General features: G+C 40.5%; 1 protein-coding gene across 1 annotated transcript in view; it reads left to right on the top strand.

Moving 5' to 3' along the window:
- The window catches only part of LOC118009548 (microtubule-associated tumor suppressor candidate 2-like), a 91,815-nt gene that overhangs the window by 64,482 nt on the left and 8,110 nt on the right, over nucleotides 1–19,223 (top strand). The gene's annotated exons all lie outside the window — the stretch shown is intronic.

Below are 19,223 nucleotides of genomic sequence, written 5' to 3'. Positions count from 1 at the left end.
GTATTAAGGAGGGCACGTATTGCATGGAGCACTGGGTGTTATACGAAAACAATGAATCATGGAACACTACATCAAAAACTAATGATGTACTGTATGGGGAATAACATAACATAATAAAATTAAATTTAAAAAAAGAACAGAAAAAAAAAGAAGTATGCCACATTTGCGTGCATAATATGCATCAAAATCAGCATTTATGGTAATAGAGTAATTTGGGGAGAAAGTCAGTTAATCTCAGTAGACTCAGATTTTTATTACAAAGTTGGAAGAGATTGAATTAAATGAATTGACCACTTTTGGCTCTCAACAGCTAGTATCCTGTGACTTCATTCTGTTAAAATTATAGAACCATTTATGCTTCTTAAGTGGTGAATAATCAGAAGTATATTTGAGAACAATTACTGTGACAATTGTGAGCCAAGGCATTTGGACAAGGGAGACTGGGGATGAGTGATCTTAGCAGTGCCAGAATTAGGGATGCTTTCCTTCTGGCCAGACCTTACTTTTGTTATTTTTTCTATCATGTGAGAGAGAAATTTCAGAACACTAACAGAGAGCAGCTCAAAGGTTTTATTGCCCTGCTTTTTATCTATAAAATGCAGAGCTATGAAGTTCTTGGAAGTCCCCTTCTTGCCCCTGCACTCTGCCTATTGCTGCACCTCTTGGATTATTGGTCAAGGGCTACAAGAGATGGGAAGTGTGGGGTCGGGTGTTTTCATACCTTTGATTGCTTTTAGCTTTCACAGAAGCAATAGGTCAGAGGTAACATTCCATCACAACTCTAACACCACCAGGGACAGTGACAGAGAAGAAATAGTAAAAAGCAATCGAGCATAACTTTTAGACTCATACTGACTTCCTGCAGGAACTTTGCCAACAGCGCATGCTTTCTTGTATTGCCATAACACGCACAGGCTATCTCCTGGGAAGGTTCATAAAGATTCTTGTAATAATATCTTCCTCAAGGCAGTAGACAGGGGTCACAGATTGGTAATTCCTTCAGCTTTCAGTGATAAAGAGGATAAATTTCATGATGTCAGTGAAATAACAGGCCGCAGTTGGGAGGAGAGGGTTAGTGGGAGCCTGAAACATAGGGGTCAGTGGTAGGGATGGAAAGGAAGGGCCAAATATGAGAGAGAACTGACAGGTCAAGAGCACCTGTGAGGGAGGGGTGGCTGGAAGGATGAGGGCACCACTTGCAGAATTGTGAGCTCGGGAACGGGGTCTGAGGGGCTCTAGTCATGTCAAGGTCCCAGAAAAGCATTCATATAAGTTCATCCAGATTTACAGACATACTGGACTGACATTAAGGAGAGCAGCCATGACTGACCTCACTGGGGAGTGTGAGTAGGACGAGATGGGAAGAGGGATGTGACACATGCAGGATGGGACCGACTAGATCCCAGGGAATACAACCAGAGAAGGCATAGTCAGTGAGGAGGGGGGAGCATCAGGAGAGCCCAGGGAGGAGAGACATTCATGGCAAGGAGATGGTCAGTCACTGCAGTCTGTGCTTCACAGACTGACCATCTCAACATGAAGAAGAGTGGGAACACAGATTTAGTATTAGGAGGCCACTGGGAGCTTTGAACAAGATGTATGAAGGCAGGAATCAGGTTACAAGGGGGTAAGGCAGGTGAGGATGGAGAAAAGAGGTGAATGTTAGGATGTTCGGTGGAGAAAAATGAAGACTCAGTAGAGGAGCAGAGAAAGTTGTTTTGTGTTTGGTTTCACCCCCCCCTTTTTTTAAAGCACAGATAGGAATGTTTATGATCCAAGAGGAAGATTCCAGTGATGAAGAAGCCATTAAAGATAAAAGCAGATGAGGATGATAGATGGAGCAATTCCTGGAGCAAACAGGAGGGGATAACATCAAATACAAGTTCAGAAAGGTAGCCATGAAGAAAGAAAGAAAGGGGTGAAGGTTGAATGTAGAGAAATACTGGACTCCTAGGAAGAGAGAGCCCCAGGAAGTTTCACATTTGGTAGCTTCATTTGTCCCAGATAATTACAAAGTAGGGTTTTTGCAAAGAGCAAACATGGTGCAACTGGGATTTCATAAAGTAGAAAGGCATATAATGGTTGCCTGGAGTAATAAAGTATGAGTCAATAAGAAGTGGAGGGAGAATTGCGGGGCTGGCTAAAGGTTAACTTGAGGTTGGAGAACACGATTGTGTACTGGAAACAATCTACCAGATTTTGGGACTGTCTCCAGTGATGTGATAGATCACACTTCTCTCTAATGTGTTGTCCCTATTATACTATAAGTTAGAGCAATTCAAATTCCAGAGTGAATATATAATGATTTTCAGGAGCTTTGAGTCATAAACTGATATTTAAATACAACTCCTTGGAAACAGAGGTGCTGGTTGACCAGGGTTGTAGGGGGCGCCCCCTCAAGCCCTCTCTGCCTCTCCCCTTCCCTGTCCAGTCTTGCTGTACCAACCCTAAGAGATTCCATAGATGACCATCAGAAATCACTGGTTTTATGGCAAATATGTGCAGTTGGCTCAAGAATCAGAGACAAAATTCACTACTATGGTCAAAAGGGTAAAATTTTCTTCTAAAATTAAAAATCCTAATTATTATTGCCAAGAAAGGCATTTTCTTATTTGCATGTTTATAATAGGGTCCTCACGTGTCTCTAGAACATTGCTGCCTAGTAGAGCTTTCTATGATGATGACATGCTCAGTATCTATGCTCTCGGTACAGTAACTACTTGTCATATGGGACTGCTGAGCCATTGAAATATGGCTGGTGAACTGAGAAACTGACTTCTAAATTTTCTTTAATTTTAATGACTTTAAATAGCCACATGGCTAGTGGCTATCCTATTGGACAGTGCCATTCTAGATTGTATTATCACTTTGGATTTTCTAAAAGATATAATAATATTTCTGATGCTAACATCTTTGAGATTTGTAATGACTAAAAAAGATCTCCTACTTGATCCCTTCAGGCTGAGGAGACCTTTCTAAAACCATAGATGCTGCCTGTTTCATAAGTTCATACCACTGATCATAAAACCAGGTCATAGAAGATGGAATAAATCATCCATAGTGATGGGGATCAGAGTCATTATCTTAATGTATAAAAATAGTAGAGTATGTGTAATTTAACATTTTGTTTAAAATACCTTCATGGAATATAAATATATTAACTTATCCCAGTATATCTAGAAAGAATTGGATAGGATCCAAACTAGAAGGAAAAAGGGGGGTGGGGGAGATAAACATATTAAGTCAAAGGAAAGCTGGAAGGGAAGGGAAAGGAAGGAAGGTAAAAGGGATGAGGTGCAGATGGTAATATAGCTGTGGTGGGGAGTAACCAAGAAGGGGATACGGAACTGTCAGTGCTCCATCAGCCTCTTTCTGGTTTTCTTGGAGACTTCCGGTTCAACTGCTCTCCTGCCCTGCCTCCCCACAAGGTGGAGACACAGTGAGAGCTAAAGCAAAAGCCCAAGGTTCAGGCAGCTTTTTGGATCTCTTGAGAGGCAGAAATTTGTATTTTCAAGTAAGGGATATGCTGGACTAGCAATGAAATACTGATCAGAAAGAATTCTGAAGTGGGTGCTTATAGATAAAAAGAGAACTTCATTTCTGTGAAATGTAGATCTCACCCTGTGGAATTTTCTGGGCAGATAATAGAACTATTAAATCACTTTAGGCACCTTGCACTGTACATTCTTGAACAAGAGCAGCCTGAATTGAAAATAAGACAAAATACGAGAGAAACATACAGTATAAATGAAGTATAGATTTTATCTGCTGGCAAGTACCAACAGCTAAAAGGGAATATTATCGACACTATTAAGAGTACCTAGATCCCAATAATGCTATTACTGCTGTTGTTATGTGTCTATTCAACCAATAGACATCAAAATTTCTGTCTGGTGGCCGTGATAACTTTTGGGTGCTAAACTGAAATTTTTGTTGAATGTTCTTACACAGTTGAATGTACATAGGTTTGATATGAGACAGTTTTGGTTCCTTTGGTGATTTCAGTAAAATAGATTCACCAACTGGGGTTTGAATGTCATTGTGCAGTATATGCACTTGTGAATTTGACATTGGCATTGAACTTTCCTTTCTATGTCACCTAAGAATGATTTTGACCAGGCTGCATGCCTCCTAGCCACATGCTTCAGGGTAACCAATAATCAGAGTTATAAGACCAAGTATTGTTCTTTGTTTTCCTTTAAATTTAGTTGGTCTTGGCAAAAATCACACACACATACACACACACACACACGAAAGGAAAACTGGTTGAAATGTTGGAAAGATTGTTTGTATACCCTGAAGTTAATGTATCTCTGGTACCCTTTAATCTATCTTTCATAATTATATATGAAAATTTATTTCATTGTGCTTTTCTCATCCCCTTTAATTAGCAAGGTAGTGACATGTACAGGGACCCGAAGGGTAGCCGGGGACACTGGGCCCTAACCTCAGCTCTCTTACTAAGTAGCTGTGTGGTCTTACGCTTGTTCGGGCCTCGGGTTCTTCAGAAGTAAAATGAGGCATTTATGGTGATATTCAACACTCTCCAAATGATTTAAAAAAAAAAAGTCTCATAATGTTAAGCTGAACAACAGGATGCGTCTATTTATTCCACTGAATGGTTGTGGGGCCATAGTAGGATATGTTATCAACCAGATCAAGCAGACATTATAACGTCATTACTGAGTCATTACTGTTTTAATATATAGGTATCTGTGAATAATGTGCTGTTTTGAACTTGGAGTACATCAAGGCATAAATAAAATGTGAGCCAGCCTCCCATAAGTCTGCTTCCACACCTGGCTGGCTGACCCCCGGCATCTCTGCTGTATGGGGTTTAGTTCAGACATTCACTTTTTAAGCAATTCAGAACTTTGTGAAGACAACAGGGATGTGTTGAGAATAATTATATGCATAAGATAGGATTAGATGCTTTACTATGTATTCTTTTTACCCTAAATATATGCAATAAATTTAGATTATATGTGATAGGTTTTGATATAAATGTCTAGTTCTTCCTCTGTAAGGAACTGGTGAGAACCCTCTCCCAGTGTAGCTAAGATATTGCAATTTTGGTTTCTTATATTAAGGCCCTTAGTCTGTGGTTTATTTATGTACCTATTCAAAGCTGACCCAAAGCAAAGTGATTTGTTGCGGTATTGCTAAGGAAAGTTACTTCTCCAATAAGTTCTGAAAACCCCCCTCTTCTTTTCCACATGAAAGCATTTCTTTACTGTGTCCATGACGTTTTCTCTAATTTGAGTGTTTTTTCTCTTTCTGTGTATTGGAGTTTCTGTGGGCAAAGAATGAAATATTTTACAATCTTTTCTTATGTAGCTTCTTAATATGGGTCTGAGGTAAAGATGAATGGATTTCTCTGACAGAAACATGGATGCTGTGGCCACAGCATTTTGCATCGCCCTGTTGTCAGTCAGGGGGACTTCTGGTTAAGCATGCTCTTCCCTGGCCTGAGCCGGCTCAGGGCCCCGTCACTCTAAGCACCCGTGTGTGGCAGTGGAGGGCCACCAGCAGCTCCAAGAGCAGAAGGGAGGGCTGCCCTGCTCGCCTCCGCATCTGTGGGTAACTGCCCTGCTGGTGTGCTGAAGAGATGGGGGGCTAAGTATTAGTAGATGCTGGTGCCCCCCGCTACACACTCTCCTGGTTTTTTAGGGTTGTCTACCGAAAAGGTGACAGCACTAATACAGGGATCTCACTTGTATTCTTTTTTTTTTTTTTTTTTTTTGGATTTTATTTATTTATTTGACAGAGAGAGACACAGTGAGAGCAGGATCACAAGCAGGGGGAGTGGGAGAGGGAGAAACAGGCTTCCCGCGGAGCAGGGAGCCCGATGTGGGACTTGATCCCAGGACCCTGGGATCATGACCTGAGCCGAAGGCAGACGCTTAACGACTGAGCCACCCAGGCGCCCCCTCACTTGTATTCTTATATGTGTAGGTGTGTCTGTGTGTTTGCAAACGGACATACCTGTGTATGCGTACACCCTCACCACAGGTTTGCCGAAAGCCCTAGTGAAGGCTCCCCACCCCCGCCTCTGGCCCTGGCCACGTGTAAGAGTGACCGGAAAGCGACCACCCCAGAATCCCCTACCACAGCCACTCAGAAATCTGAGGCTCAAATCTTCTCCCTACACTCTATTAGAAACCATGTGTGGCAGGGAGTTGACACCACAGATGGCCCCAGCTGTCGACTGCCAACACCTATTCACTCTGACCCCTTCGATTAGAAAGGGAAAAAGGTCAGCCCCAAGGTGGGCCTCTCAGATTGGTGCCGACATCGGAGACTTCTGTTGCCGCCAGTACGGCTTGTTATTGACGGCAGATGAGCCCGGATGGAGCCTGTCAGAAGGGTTTCCCTGAACAGATACGCTAACTAAGCCAGAGGCCAAGGAGCAGTGTTTGCAGCAGGTGCTATTAGTTTGTGTCTAACCGTGGTTCTGAAGGCGCATGAGGAATAGTCCGTGTCTTTCTATTTTTTTATTACAGTTGAAGGAAGATGTGCTCAGTGGCTGGAGACTGGTTATTTTTGCAGGAAATGTTTGTTCCTTTCGGATAGTCCTTTCTATCCCTCGGGCACCTTTGTACATAGCAGCACCCGCTCCCTTCCCCGCCTGTCCTCTGCTGTCTGTTCCTCGTTTACCATCACAGAAGCCCAGAATGTCCACACTGGCACCTTAGGTATCATCCAGGTGATCACGATCACTCCTCAGAGGAGGAGATGGATGTCGGGAGAGGAGAAATGACTTTTATCACCATCCCAGGCTGAGTTAGTCATGGCCCCAGGGCTGCAACTTAGCTCTGATGTCCTCTTCCCATGATGCACACCAGGGCGAAAGGTACTAAATGTTGCTCTGGGACCTTCTGGAGGAAGGTACACTTGGTCCAGGAGTAGCTTGAGTCTAGGGGTCAGGAGATTCCATCATTGAGGTCCTACAACAGGAATTGGCAGTGACTAGAATCTACCTTTCCCATGATGTTCCCTTTGCCGAGTACCAACCGGAAGCTGAATGTAGCTGCCCCCGGTGCATGGGAGCCCATTGGCGGTGTGGTTCCCTGGGAACGACTCCCAGAGGCCAGTGAGTGTTGTGTGCTAAGTACAGAAATCGGGGGGCTCTGTGCTCCTCAAAGACTTCTGGGAAGTCAACAAGGTGGGATGAACCATGACTAGTTCAGGAGAACACGAATCTAGGTATGGACCTGGGCTGTCCCCTTGGACGAACCACATGATCCCTGTGGGTGCCCAGTGTCCCGCCTGTGAAGTGAGAGGTGGGGCCATTGTTTCTGAAATGCCTCGTGGGTTCTGTGTCTCTGGTACCAAGACCCAGAGCAGAAGGTTCTCAGGGTTCCCGTGCCTCTAAAACATGAGTTTGTTTCTTCACACATTTTCATTCAGGAACTGTAAAGAAATACCTTTATGTTTCCTGTATGTTTTCCTTTATCACATTGGGAGGACGTACAAGTTGTGTTGTCTCTATACAGTACTGTCAGTAAAAATTAATAATTATAGAGCTATATCCCTAAAACACACAAAAAAATGTTGCATTTTCCCATGTAAGAAAATCTAAGTTCTTTTGGTAATATTGCTAAGAGGATAAAGTCCTGAGTCTCAGTATATGCATATACAGTAGGCCACTTTAACTGAGGAAAAAACAGCTCAAAAACTAACTTAAAAAAATCTAAATAGTGGTAGGATTATATTGATAGTTTTCTTTCTTGCTGTATCTTATATGTATTTCATAAAAAAAAGGTGTGGGGGTTAAATAGTCTAGTATATACTGTGACGTAATGAGAGATCTAATGTTACAAGATTTGAATTCCAGAAACATGTATGACAAGAAGTTTTCATATATGTTTTTATGTGGTATCTTGAAAAATACGTCTTTTGTGATAGTAACTTTAAAACTTTATTTCTGGGACTCCTAGGAGGCTCACTTCTTTAAGCGTCTGCCTTTGGCTCAAATCATGATCCCAGGGTCCTAGTATGGAGTCCTGGATTGGACTCCTTGCTCAGTGGGGAGCCTGCTTCTCCCTCTGTCTGCCACTCCCCCTGCTTGTTCTCTCTCTCTTTCTCTTTCTTTCTCTCTCTGACAAAGTAAATAAAATCTTTTAAAAAAATAAAACTTTATTTCCTTAAGCTTTATGAACTTACATGTTTGACACATAGAAATTATATTATGATCTTGTTAATGTAAAAAGCTAAGTAAAATCTGTAGGAAAATCAGAAACCGAAAGAAATGTCCTTATTTCTAATTCAGTGTTCTCTCCCCGAGAGCCCTTACTTGCCTCTGTGACTGATGATAGGCCAGCGTCTGATACTGTAAAGTACCCTCAGGCTTGCCACTGTGGTGTGTTGTCTAGTGTTTACACAAGCATATGGTTGTGTAAAATTTTATCCAAAATATCTGTCTATAGTTATAGCCCTAAGAGATGAAACAAGTTCATAAAGATATGCAATTAGCAAATGTCAGAAGAGGGCCAGATCATTCCTATGAAGGTTAAGAATGAGGCAAGGAAATCTGCCATTACCACTGTTAATTTCTATTGTTTTTAAAATGTTGGCCAAAGCCAATTAGTTAAGGAAAAGGCACATGCTATAAATACTGCAAAGGAGGAGACAAATAGTCATTTTGATGATAATAATCCTGTTCATGGAAAGTCAAAGGAACTGAAAAATTTTCAGAACCAACAAGTAAAGAGGCCAGTTGCAGCATTCGGGGTAAAAAAAGTCATAGCATTCCTCTGTAACTGCCGAAAAAGTAGAAGGTGGATAAAAGAGCCATGAACTTTGGTAACAGACAAAAATCCAAAAAGTAAGCTAAACAATCAGTAAGGATATGTGAAGGAAACTGTACAACTGTGCTGAGGGATAGAAGAGAAGATTTGAATAAGTGGAGGCCTAAGTCTTGTTCCTGGATGGGAAGACTACGTACTGTCAGGAGACTGTGGAAACTTTCCCCCTCTGTTAACCTAAGGGATGTATTAACCACAGTGGCAATGATAATTCCCAATGGGACTGAACAAAAGCATTCTAATATTCATCTCTAAGAAAAAGTGAACGAATATTACCAGAGAGAACATTTAAAACTGGAAAGTAATGAAGAGACACTTGCCCTTCCAGTTTAAAATGTTCTGAAAAGTGAGGCACCTGGGTAGCTCAGTTGGTTAAGAGTCAGACTCTTGATTGCGGCTCAGATCATGATCTCAGGGTCATGAGATAGATCGAGCCCTGCATCGGGCTCTGCACTCAATGTGGAGTCTGCTTGAGATTCTCTCCCTCTCCCTCTGCCCCTCCCCTGCTTGCACATACTCTCACTTTCTCTCTAAAATAAATAAAAAAGTAAATTCTTTAAAATCTTTTGAAAGAAGGGCGCCTGGGTGGCTCAATTGATTAATCGTCTCCCTTTGGCTCAGGTTATGATCCCTGGGTCCTGGGATTGAGCCAGCATTGGGCTCCCTGCTCAGCGGGGAGTCTGCTTCTCCCTCTCCCTCAGCCACTCCCCCTGCTTGTGCTCTCTCTCTGTCAAATAAATAAAATCTTTAAAAAATTTTTTGAAAAGTGTTTTGAAAGATTTGAAATTTTTAAAATATAAACAGTCCTCTCAGTGGAATGGGATAACAGATCCAGAAATAAGCCCAGGTCAGTCATTCAGTTAATCAGTTGGTCTCTTCAGTTATATGTAGTAGATACGGAGTATCTATACCCATTTTATATGTTATATATTTAGTATGGAAAAGTCAGACTTTTGAATAAGTAGAACTGGGAAAAGAAGTTAGATCTCTATACCTATCATATCACAACAAATAACTTCAGGATGAATCCTAAGTTTAAACATAAAAACAGAAAGAGAGCACTGGAAAAGAATATAGACAAATGCTTGTGTAATCCTAGGGCAGAGAAAGTTCTTTCAATCATGACACCAGAAACATAACCCATACAAGAAAAGATTAAAAGAGCATTTCAGTCACTTCAATCTATATAAAAAGAGAGTTCTTTTCAATTTTTTAGTCCAAATAAAATTAAGAACCTCTGTAGATGGTAAAAAATATTATGGGACAAGCAGTAAAGTGGAAAACACTTGTAACCATTGTGAAGAATGATTATTATCCCTAGTATTTAAAGAACTCTTGTAAATTAGTAATAAATCATGCTCAGTAGCAAAATGGGCAGAGGACATAAATGGACATTCATAAAAAAGTGAAACCAATAACCAACAAACTTTTAATTTTTTTCTTACCCTCACTGTTGGTATAATAAAACAAAAACAATATCATTTTCCCATTATTAGACTGATGATGATTGAAAAGAATTGGTAAGAGTAATAATAAGTTTGTGGGAAATTGGGAGTCTTATACACTGCTGCTGAATTCACAAGTTGGTGTAATATTTAAGGAAAGGTACTTTAATAATATTTAAAATATTTAATATCATGAATACCTTTTTTCAAGCAATTCCACTTACAGCATTATCTTAAGGAGGTAATCCAACAAATATATCTAAAGCAATATCCATTATTCTTGTTATAGCAGCAAAATATTATAACAACTAAAAGAATATTTGGTTAAATAAAGCATATACATACATATGGTTGAATACCATGAAAATTTTAAAAGTGGTGTTGTAAATACATATTTATTCATAAATATCCAAGATTATTTAAATGGAAAAAATCAAATCAGTATGTATGCACGAACCTATTTTTTTTTTTTTATAAAACAAAGGTAAGTATACAGCATGGCGATGATAATTAACAATACTGTGTTGCATATTTGCAAGTTGCTAAAAGAGTAAATCTTGCGGTGCCTGGGTGGCTCAGTCATTAAGCATCTGCCTTCAGCTCAGGTCATGATCCCAGGGTCCTGGGATCAAGCCCTGCATCAGGCCCCCCGCTCTGTGGGGAGCCTGCTTCTCCCTCTCCCATTCCCCCTGCTTGTGTTCCCTCTCTCGCTGTGTCTCTCTCTGCCAAATAAATAAATAAAATCTTAAAAAAAAAAGAGTAAATCTTAAAAGTTCTCATCTCAAGAAAAAAAATTATGTGAGGTGATGGACGTTAATTAGACTAATTGTGATGACCATTTCACGATACATACATAGAAATCAAAAACGAAAACAATGTTCTATGTCAATTATATCTCAATAAAAAATTTAAATGCCTAGATTCATTTCAACTTTAATGTTAATAGGATTATTGGAAACTTAAAAATGTTTGTTTACTTATATTTTCTAAACATGGGGAGCGAAGTGAGAAGAAAAGAAAGAAAACAAGGGAAGAAAAGAAATATACCACCTCTTTAAAAGAATACAAAGAAAGCCCCTCCCCTAAAATGGTGAATTGACCCCTCATTGCAGGGGACCTGAGAGGAAGTTCACATTTCAGTATGAAGTAAGGGGGTATTTATCACCTAAGGATGGCCTGATGCCCCAGGGGCCTGCTGTGCATTATAATTCCCTCTGTGATTGAATTCAGGTACTTCTGGCAGCAGAGATCAAAGTGGGGCAGAAATAATCTCTACAACATTCTGACGAAAATTAAAAGATGAAAGAAGACTGTATAAAATAATATAGCAAGAAAAAAGCAGAACCTGAGTATGTTCAGAAAAGACTTTGACAAAAGCCTCTTTTATAAGTTATGTCATCTTCTGGAACAGACAGTACATGGAACAAGATGCCACATCACTTCCCTAAGAAAATGTAAGACTGAGATTTTCCCATCTTTCTCTATTTCTCAAGGGAATGTTATTTCAGTGACGATAAAATTCCCCATAATTCCTTATTACTTTTCAGGAGGTAACAATATAGATATTTTATGAGACATCGATAAGAAATAACTCTCACTTAACCCTAAGAAAGCTACCTCTGTACAGGTCTGACAGATATCGTCAGGCATGGATCCCTGAAAATGTCTTTGATTGCTCTCATATTAAAAAAAAAAAAAACAGGGGCACCTGGGTGGCTCAGTTGGTTAAGCGACTACCTTCGGCTCAGGTCATGATCCTGGAGTCCCTGGATCGAGTCCCTCATCGGGCTCCCTGCTCGGCAGGGAGTCTGCTTCTCCCTCTCCCACTCCCCGTTTGTATTCCCTCTCTCGCTGTGTCTTTCCCTGTCAAATAAATAAATAAAATCTTAAAAAAAAAAAAAAAAAACCTCTGGAAATATTAAGAAATATTAAATATTAATTTCATCCTGTGCTGGGTGCTTGAGCAACAAGGCAGAAATACATGTAGAAGTTGAGGTCTAGGTATTAAAGAGATCATATTTATGTTGGTTTTTTTTTTTTAGAAAAGATTTATCTATATAGAATTCATTCTATGTAAAGAATTATATATATTGATTTTGTACTGGCATGTCGTATAGATAAATATGGAAAATTTTGTAAAGAACTGTAGTAATAATCTTAAATTCCATGCAAGGTGTAGTTCGTGCTATTGTAGCAGCGTGGAGAGAGCACGGAACTTCCATGGAGAAAACCCCACTCCGCAAACCTGCCCTAAACCTCATTCCCCACTGTGTTGTGGGAATGAGAGCATGAACTGGGGGCTCTTTGGGGGCCAAAAGATATAAAATGTAGTGCAGATACAACTAAATTATACAATTATGGTCTGAGCAGAAATTTGCACTCATTTGATGCCACAGTTGCCCCTGGATTGAGCCCTTGCCCCTGAGTGTGAGGCAACTATCCCAGCTAAGCAGTCAAGGCTTTTTGGAGGCAGAAGGCGCTGAGCTGCCCTGGGTCTTAGAGGACAGTGGGCTTTGGGTGGATGGAATGGGGAGAGCACTTAGTGAGGAAGGGTGTCTAGGTCACCCTTTGGGGTTGTCACTGCCTATGGCTACATTTCCTCTTACTTGCTGATCACTAAACTGAGAATATGTTTCCCTACTATTGAGTGCAAAACACACTTTTCACACCCATATTTGTAGCTACTTTGGGAAAATCTAGGTTGCTTTTATTTCCCTTCTCAGTGGCATCTGTTCATCGAAACAAGACATCATGTTTTTATAATGTGTAGAATCCACTTCATGTATTTCCACTTTTTTTTTTAAGATTTTATTTATTTATTTGACAGAGAGACACAATGAGAGAGGGAACACAAGCAGGGGGAGTGGGAGAGGGAGAAGCAGGCTCCCCGCGGAGCAGGGAGCCCGATGCGGGGCTCGACCCCAGGACCCTGGGATCATGACCTGAGCTGAAGGCAGACGCCCAACGACCGAGCCACCCAGGTGCCCCATATATTTCCACTTTTAATCTCTGTGTCTAGCTGAAGAAGGGAGATGGGTAGGTTAGTAAAGAATCAGGCCCCAAACACAGCTCTTTAATTACCTCTAAGAGGTGCTTATAGGAGTTGAAACTCCCACCTGCCTAACCATCAGAAACAGAGCAAAGAACCTAAATAATGACACTGTTTCTTTCCTTCAGTCCCTTTAAGCTGTGTCACCGGGATTTATCACATGTAGCTTTTGTGGCCAGTATTTGACTGTCCTCCAGCTGCACTGTCAGCTTCTCAGTCGCTGGGTCGGCAGTGTCCCCGCTGACTCATTCCATCCCTGCTTTATTCTAGGTGCTAAGTAAATATTTAAAAATTGGAAGTAATTTTTAAAAACTGTGGTAAGGATCAAAATTACAATTTCTAACCTATTTTCTTTATCTTTGATCCTTATATGGCTCAGTTTTTTAAAGCCTCCTCTTTTATGTTAATATTCTATCAATACTTGAAACATTCAAGTTTACAGTCAGCATTCATTGATTTAGTTTCTCTAATAAGTATCTCTTCAGCTTCCTTTCACTGTACTTAATATTAAATGATTGTTTCTTGTTTATATCATTTACCGATTCCATGTTCTTATTTTTCATGGATAATTTGATTACATTGTGATACATCATGTACTTAATTTCAATTTCCATTGTTTCTTCTCACTTTGAGGTTTTATCATCGTTTAGTAACTTATCACCTTATTATTTCTACTTCTAATATTCAAAAACTAAAAATAGGAAAAATATATTTTTTGAATCATGAGTTGAGACCCTGTATGTTAAACTGGAGGTTTCCTTTAGAGAATAAAACTGTAGTTTCTCAGGATACAGTCTTGGTCCTCCCCTGGAACCTTCTGCTTCATTCCCTAAGCTGCCATCTGCATCCAGACACATATTGCCCCCACCCGAGATGTGACTGCATAGCTAGGTAATTAGACTCCTTGACTCCAGGTGCTCTGGTCACTACCCCTTCACCAAACAGTTGATTATAGCAACCTCTTGCAGAAATAACAAATAGTTGTTTGTGCTTATTGATAGAGTAAACATCTTGGCCTGGAATTCAAGATCTTTCTCAGTATCCTGTGAATTTATTACTGAAAACTATATTCCATTGGTAATGAGGAATGGGGAAGATATTCAGGAAGTTTATATTTCATAACCAGTCATGTTTTTGGCTTTCTGTTTTGAGTGAGGGATATTTAGGATAAACACAACTTGGTTCCTGTGATGCAGGAGGTCATAGATTAGTGGAGGAAACAGATATTCCATTTAATATAAATTCTTACAATAGAGTACAATGCCTGCAGAAGTAGAGATATGAAAAGATAAAGCATATATAAAATCCAGTAGCCACCTCCCACCCATTAGGATGGCTACTTTAAAAACAAACAAACAGAAAATAAGTGTTTGTGAGAATGTGGAAAGATTGGAACCCTCCTGCTTTGCTTGTAGGATTGTAAAATGGTGCAACCACTATGGAAAACAATATGGCAGTTCCCCCCATAATAGAATTACCCCATGATCCAGTAATTTCAGTCGTAGGCATATATCCCAAAGAATTGAAAGCATGGTCTTGAAGAGATATTTGTATATTTCTGCTCATAGTACCATTATTCAAGGTAACCACAAAGTGGAAGCAACCCAGATGTCCACTGATGGTGGAATGGATGCCCAAAATGTATACATATGTAAAATATTTTTCAGCCTCAAAAGGAAGGAAATTCTGCAATATGCTACAACATGGGTGAATCTTGAGGACATTATACTGAATGAAATAATCCAGACCAAAAAAAGGACAAATATTGTGTGATTCCACATATATGAAGTACTTAGGGTAGTCAAATTCATAGAGACAGAAGTAGAATGGTGGCTGCCAGGGGCTGAGGGGAGGGGATGGGGAGTGGTTGTTGAAGGAATACAGGGTTTCAATTTTGCAAGATGAGAAGAGTTCTGTGCATGGATAATGGTGATGGCCACACAACAATGTGCGTGTATTTAATACTACTGCACTACACACTTAAAAAATGGTTAAGATGGTAAGTTTTACGTGTTCTACCACAATTAACAAAATAATCTGGTGAGAGCCAGTGATGTAGGAGCTACTAAGGAAATAGAAAACTAGATCAACTGGGCCAGTATGTCATTTTGATGATTTTGGGACAGCTTGTAGGGCCAATGGAGCATCATTATTACATCTAATAGTGGGAGCATGTTAACGTATAAATATTCTGTTTAATGTGAGATCTGGGTATGTGATAGGCATCACATTCAGCTTCTTGAGCAGCTTCATTGGTTTAAAAATGAGTAGCTGCTCCAGTAGTTTGCGTTTCAACCCAAGAAACACTTGGGGTTGCCAAGCAACGTATCACTGCTGTCAAGAGGAGCAAATCTGACATTAATTTTATATCTCTTACGATGCTAGAAGAAATGTTGAATCTAAATGTTTTCATTTCTACCTACTCTATTTAAAAATATAAACACTTGGATTGTCCAGAACAGTGCTGTGCTGTTTCTACAAGAAAAGTGTTCCATGCAGCTGCCCCCATGTTTTGTTTTCTTTGCTAAAGCACACTCAGTCTTTCAGGAGACCAGGGGTAACATGTGGACTTACACTGTGAGGACTAACAGCTTTATATGAGAAGCTCTAAAATCACTCAGCAAAATAAAGCCACTAAATGGCAAACTTCCTTTAAGCTTGGATTTTTAAATCCAGAGGACTTCTTTTTGGTTAAGGTTAGGGGGAAAAAAAGATAATGCTTAGATTACTCATTGTTCTTCCTGTGCAGAGCAACATAATAGACTTAAAAGAGCGAACATTCCTTTACTAATGCCTGTGATCCACAAAAATAGAGCCTGTGGGAAATGTACAACATTGACGTTACTCAACTGGATTGGCCAAGGGATACCTAAATAAGAAAGGGGATTCTTTTTCCTTCTAAAGCAAGAGCTGTGTGTTTTGCTCAGACTACAGTCTTCACTGTATTTAAATGACTGTATCTAGAGCAGAACAGTGAGGGATATAGTTAAGCATGTGACTAGTTTTGACAATCACTTTTTTTTTTTTCTCTAAATGCCAAAAATCAGGTTAGTGGGAAGTCCTAGCACCAGACCCTTTCCTGGGAGCCTATATGGTTGACCCATCCAGCCCCCAGTCTTCTTGGTTCCTTGCCTCTGTGATTCCAGTAAATTTCAATTCCACACTAACAGCTCCCACCTATGGGCACACCAAGAAGGGGCCAGCCTCTGAAATCTTTGCTCTCTATGCTAATTTGTGGCCATACTTCCCCTCCTTTCCTCCCTCACCTCATTTAGCTGTAGTGGCTACTCCAAACCTCCACCACTCTCTGGAATCCTCCTTAACTGCTCTCCACCTCTCTCTTTGTGTATTCATCTTTAGCTCTTTCTTTCCTGTTTTTGTCCAAAGCTCAAGTACTTTCTCCATCTGTGCCTAGTTCCTTCTACAACCCAGAGACCCTTTCTTTAGTTAGAAGGCCTGGATTAGGATCCTACCTATATGCTTCGATGCTGTGTGACCTGTATACCAGCTTCTTGCCAGCAAAAGGTGGTTAGTAATGTACCTACCTCCTATATTATGAGGAGTCAAAGAAAGAATGCGTGTAAAGTACATTGAGCAGTGCCTGGCACATAGTTTTCAATCAGTGTTCAATGCCATGATTCTCAGCTTCAGCATCTTCACTTCTCTGCCTCTGGTGCTGGTTCTGGGCCCCTGGGGTCCCATTCATGTGCCCCCTTGCTTCCTGCCCAGGACCTTAGCAGTCGGGCTTTCCCCACACCACTTCTTTACTTGCTTTCCAGCCTTTCAGTCTCCAGTAGCTCTTCCTTCAGACAAGCCTTACTTGATTTTACACCCTCCACACATACACCAGCCCAAGTGTGAGAGGTCACTCCCATCCTCCTGTAGCTCCCCAGACTTCCCCTCTGTGATAGTTTTATGTATCAACATGGCTAGGCACCCAGTTATTCCCTCAAACACTACTCGAGGTGTTGCCGTGGAGGTATTTTGTAGGTGTGGTTAACATCTATAATTGGTTGACTTTAAGTAAAGGAGATTATCCCCTAAAATCTGGATGGGACTCATCAGATCATTTCAATAGCCATAAGAACAAAACTGAGGGTTCCCTGAGGAAGAAGAAATTCTGCCCCATGGCTACAACATGGACTCCTGCCTCAGAGTTTTCACCCTGCAGGCCTGCACTGTGGATTTTGGACTTGCCAGCCCCCATAATGTGTCAGCAATTATGTCAGTTCCTTAAAATTGTGTCAGTTGTGTCATAATTGTGTCAGTTCCTTGAAATAAACCTCTCCCTCTGTACATGTGTATCTCTCTGTATGTGTACATATAGATACACATATATGCATTTGTATGAAAACATATGCATGAATACACACACATGTATACATGTGTTTATTTTTCTACTGGTTCTGTTTCCTGGGATAGGCCTAACTGATCCAGCCTCCCCTAGCATGCACATGCTGCATTGCACCCTGTTTGTTTTTTTAATCTCTGCTCTGACAGCTACATGCAGGCAGGAGCCACATCCATCCGTATGCCTGTCCCACAACTCAATTTCTATTGAATGAATGAATGAATGCTGGGGAAAGTCAGTCAGAATGTATAATGTCATATCCTTGAGCATAATAAAAATGATTATGTATAGAGAGGAACTCTCCTCATTGGCAGATGATTTCTCATCATCCCTACAGATGGAGTCCACACAGAACCATATCTGTCTTACTCCTTGTCTTGGCCATTATGGGTTGAAGTTGTTACCTTCACCTTCCACTTTGCCCACTGGCCTCAGAGATATTTGAGATCATGATTTATCCTTTTCTCTATGACTCATGGTGGGATTTAGCTCTTTAATTTTCCTACATATGCATCTTTTGGATAAGAACAGTATATAAACAGCTGTTAAAAGCTGGATGACTTTTTCATACTTCACCCTTCATAAGAATTTTTCTCTTTCTATAATAGGATTCTTTGAAACTTTTGGCAAGAGGTTTGTTTTGAAACCCAGGCTGAGGCCAGATAAGCTCATGAGGATGCTGGTGTAGATTTGTGATGTGTATTTACTTGAAGGTTCAGATTTCTCTTTAATGTTATTGTATGACATTTTTATTTTCAGTTTGGAAGTTGTATTGCACTGATAATTGTTTCTGCTATTTCTTAGTTAATTGGTCTGTCTAGTACAAACCCAAATGCTGTTCTTCCTGATACTTATTGCGAGGGGGCCACCAGGACTTAGAAATCATCTTTAGACACTGCTAGCACTGATAAAGATCCTATTTCTGAGGTGGCATTGTGGGTCTACAATTAGGACTGGTTGGATCTCTTTCTGCATGATGTAATGTATTTTGTCAAAGTTGGAACACGTTGAAACTATGAACTTGGGCAGTTACTTGAATTGTTTGGATTCAGAGACACTTGAAGAACTAAAAATAACTTCACAGGGAGAGAAATGTATTGGGTATTTCTCCTTTTGGAAGGAGTTCCATTCTGCCTCCTGATTTTTGGGAAACAGTGTCTTTGGTTCTAGTCCAAGGGGAACCCAGTGTGATCAGGCAGTGGAGGCCAGTGTTCTCTGTCTTCCGAGGAGCCTGTCCAGTCTTTGTGCCTCTCTGGCTCTGAGAGAGAGGGGCTCAGCACCAAAAAGGGGTATAGGGGACTGAACCAAAGGGAATCATTAGAGCTTTAGAGTGATATACTCAACTGAGGATTGAGAAAGAAGGAGGTGGGGTTGTACTACACAGATGAGGGCAAAGGGAGGCTTAGGATATGGAGGTGATCTAGATTTGAACTTAAGTCATTTAATGGGACATTAAGCAATGTTATCCCCACTAGAATGTAAGGTTTGTGCACTAATTGTACCATGCAGATTGACAAGGCATAGATGTGATTGTCACACAAAGCCCGGAAGAGAGCCAGGATATTTTGTTG

Source organism: Mirounga leonina, unplaced genomic scaffold, assembly GCF_011800145.1.
Source record: "Mirounga leonina isolate KUSES-001 unplaced genomic scaffold, KU_Mleo_1.0 Mir_127, whole genome shotgun sequence".
Lineage (NCBI taxonomy): Eukaryota > Metazoa > Chordata > Mammalia > Carnivora > Phocidae > Mirounga > Mirounga leonina.
This window is presented reverse-complemented; position numbering and strand designations above follow the sequence as displayed.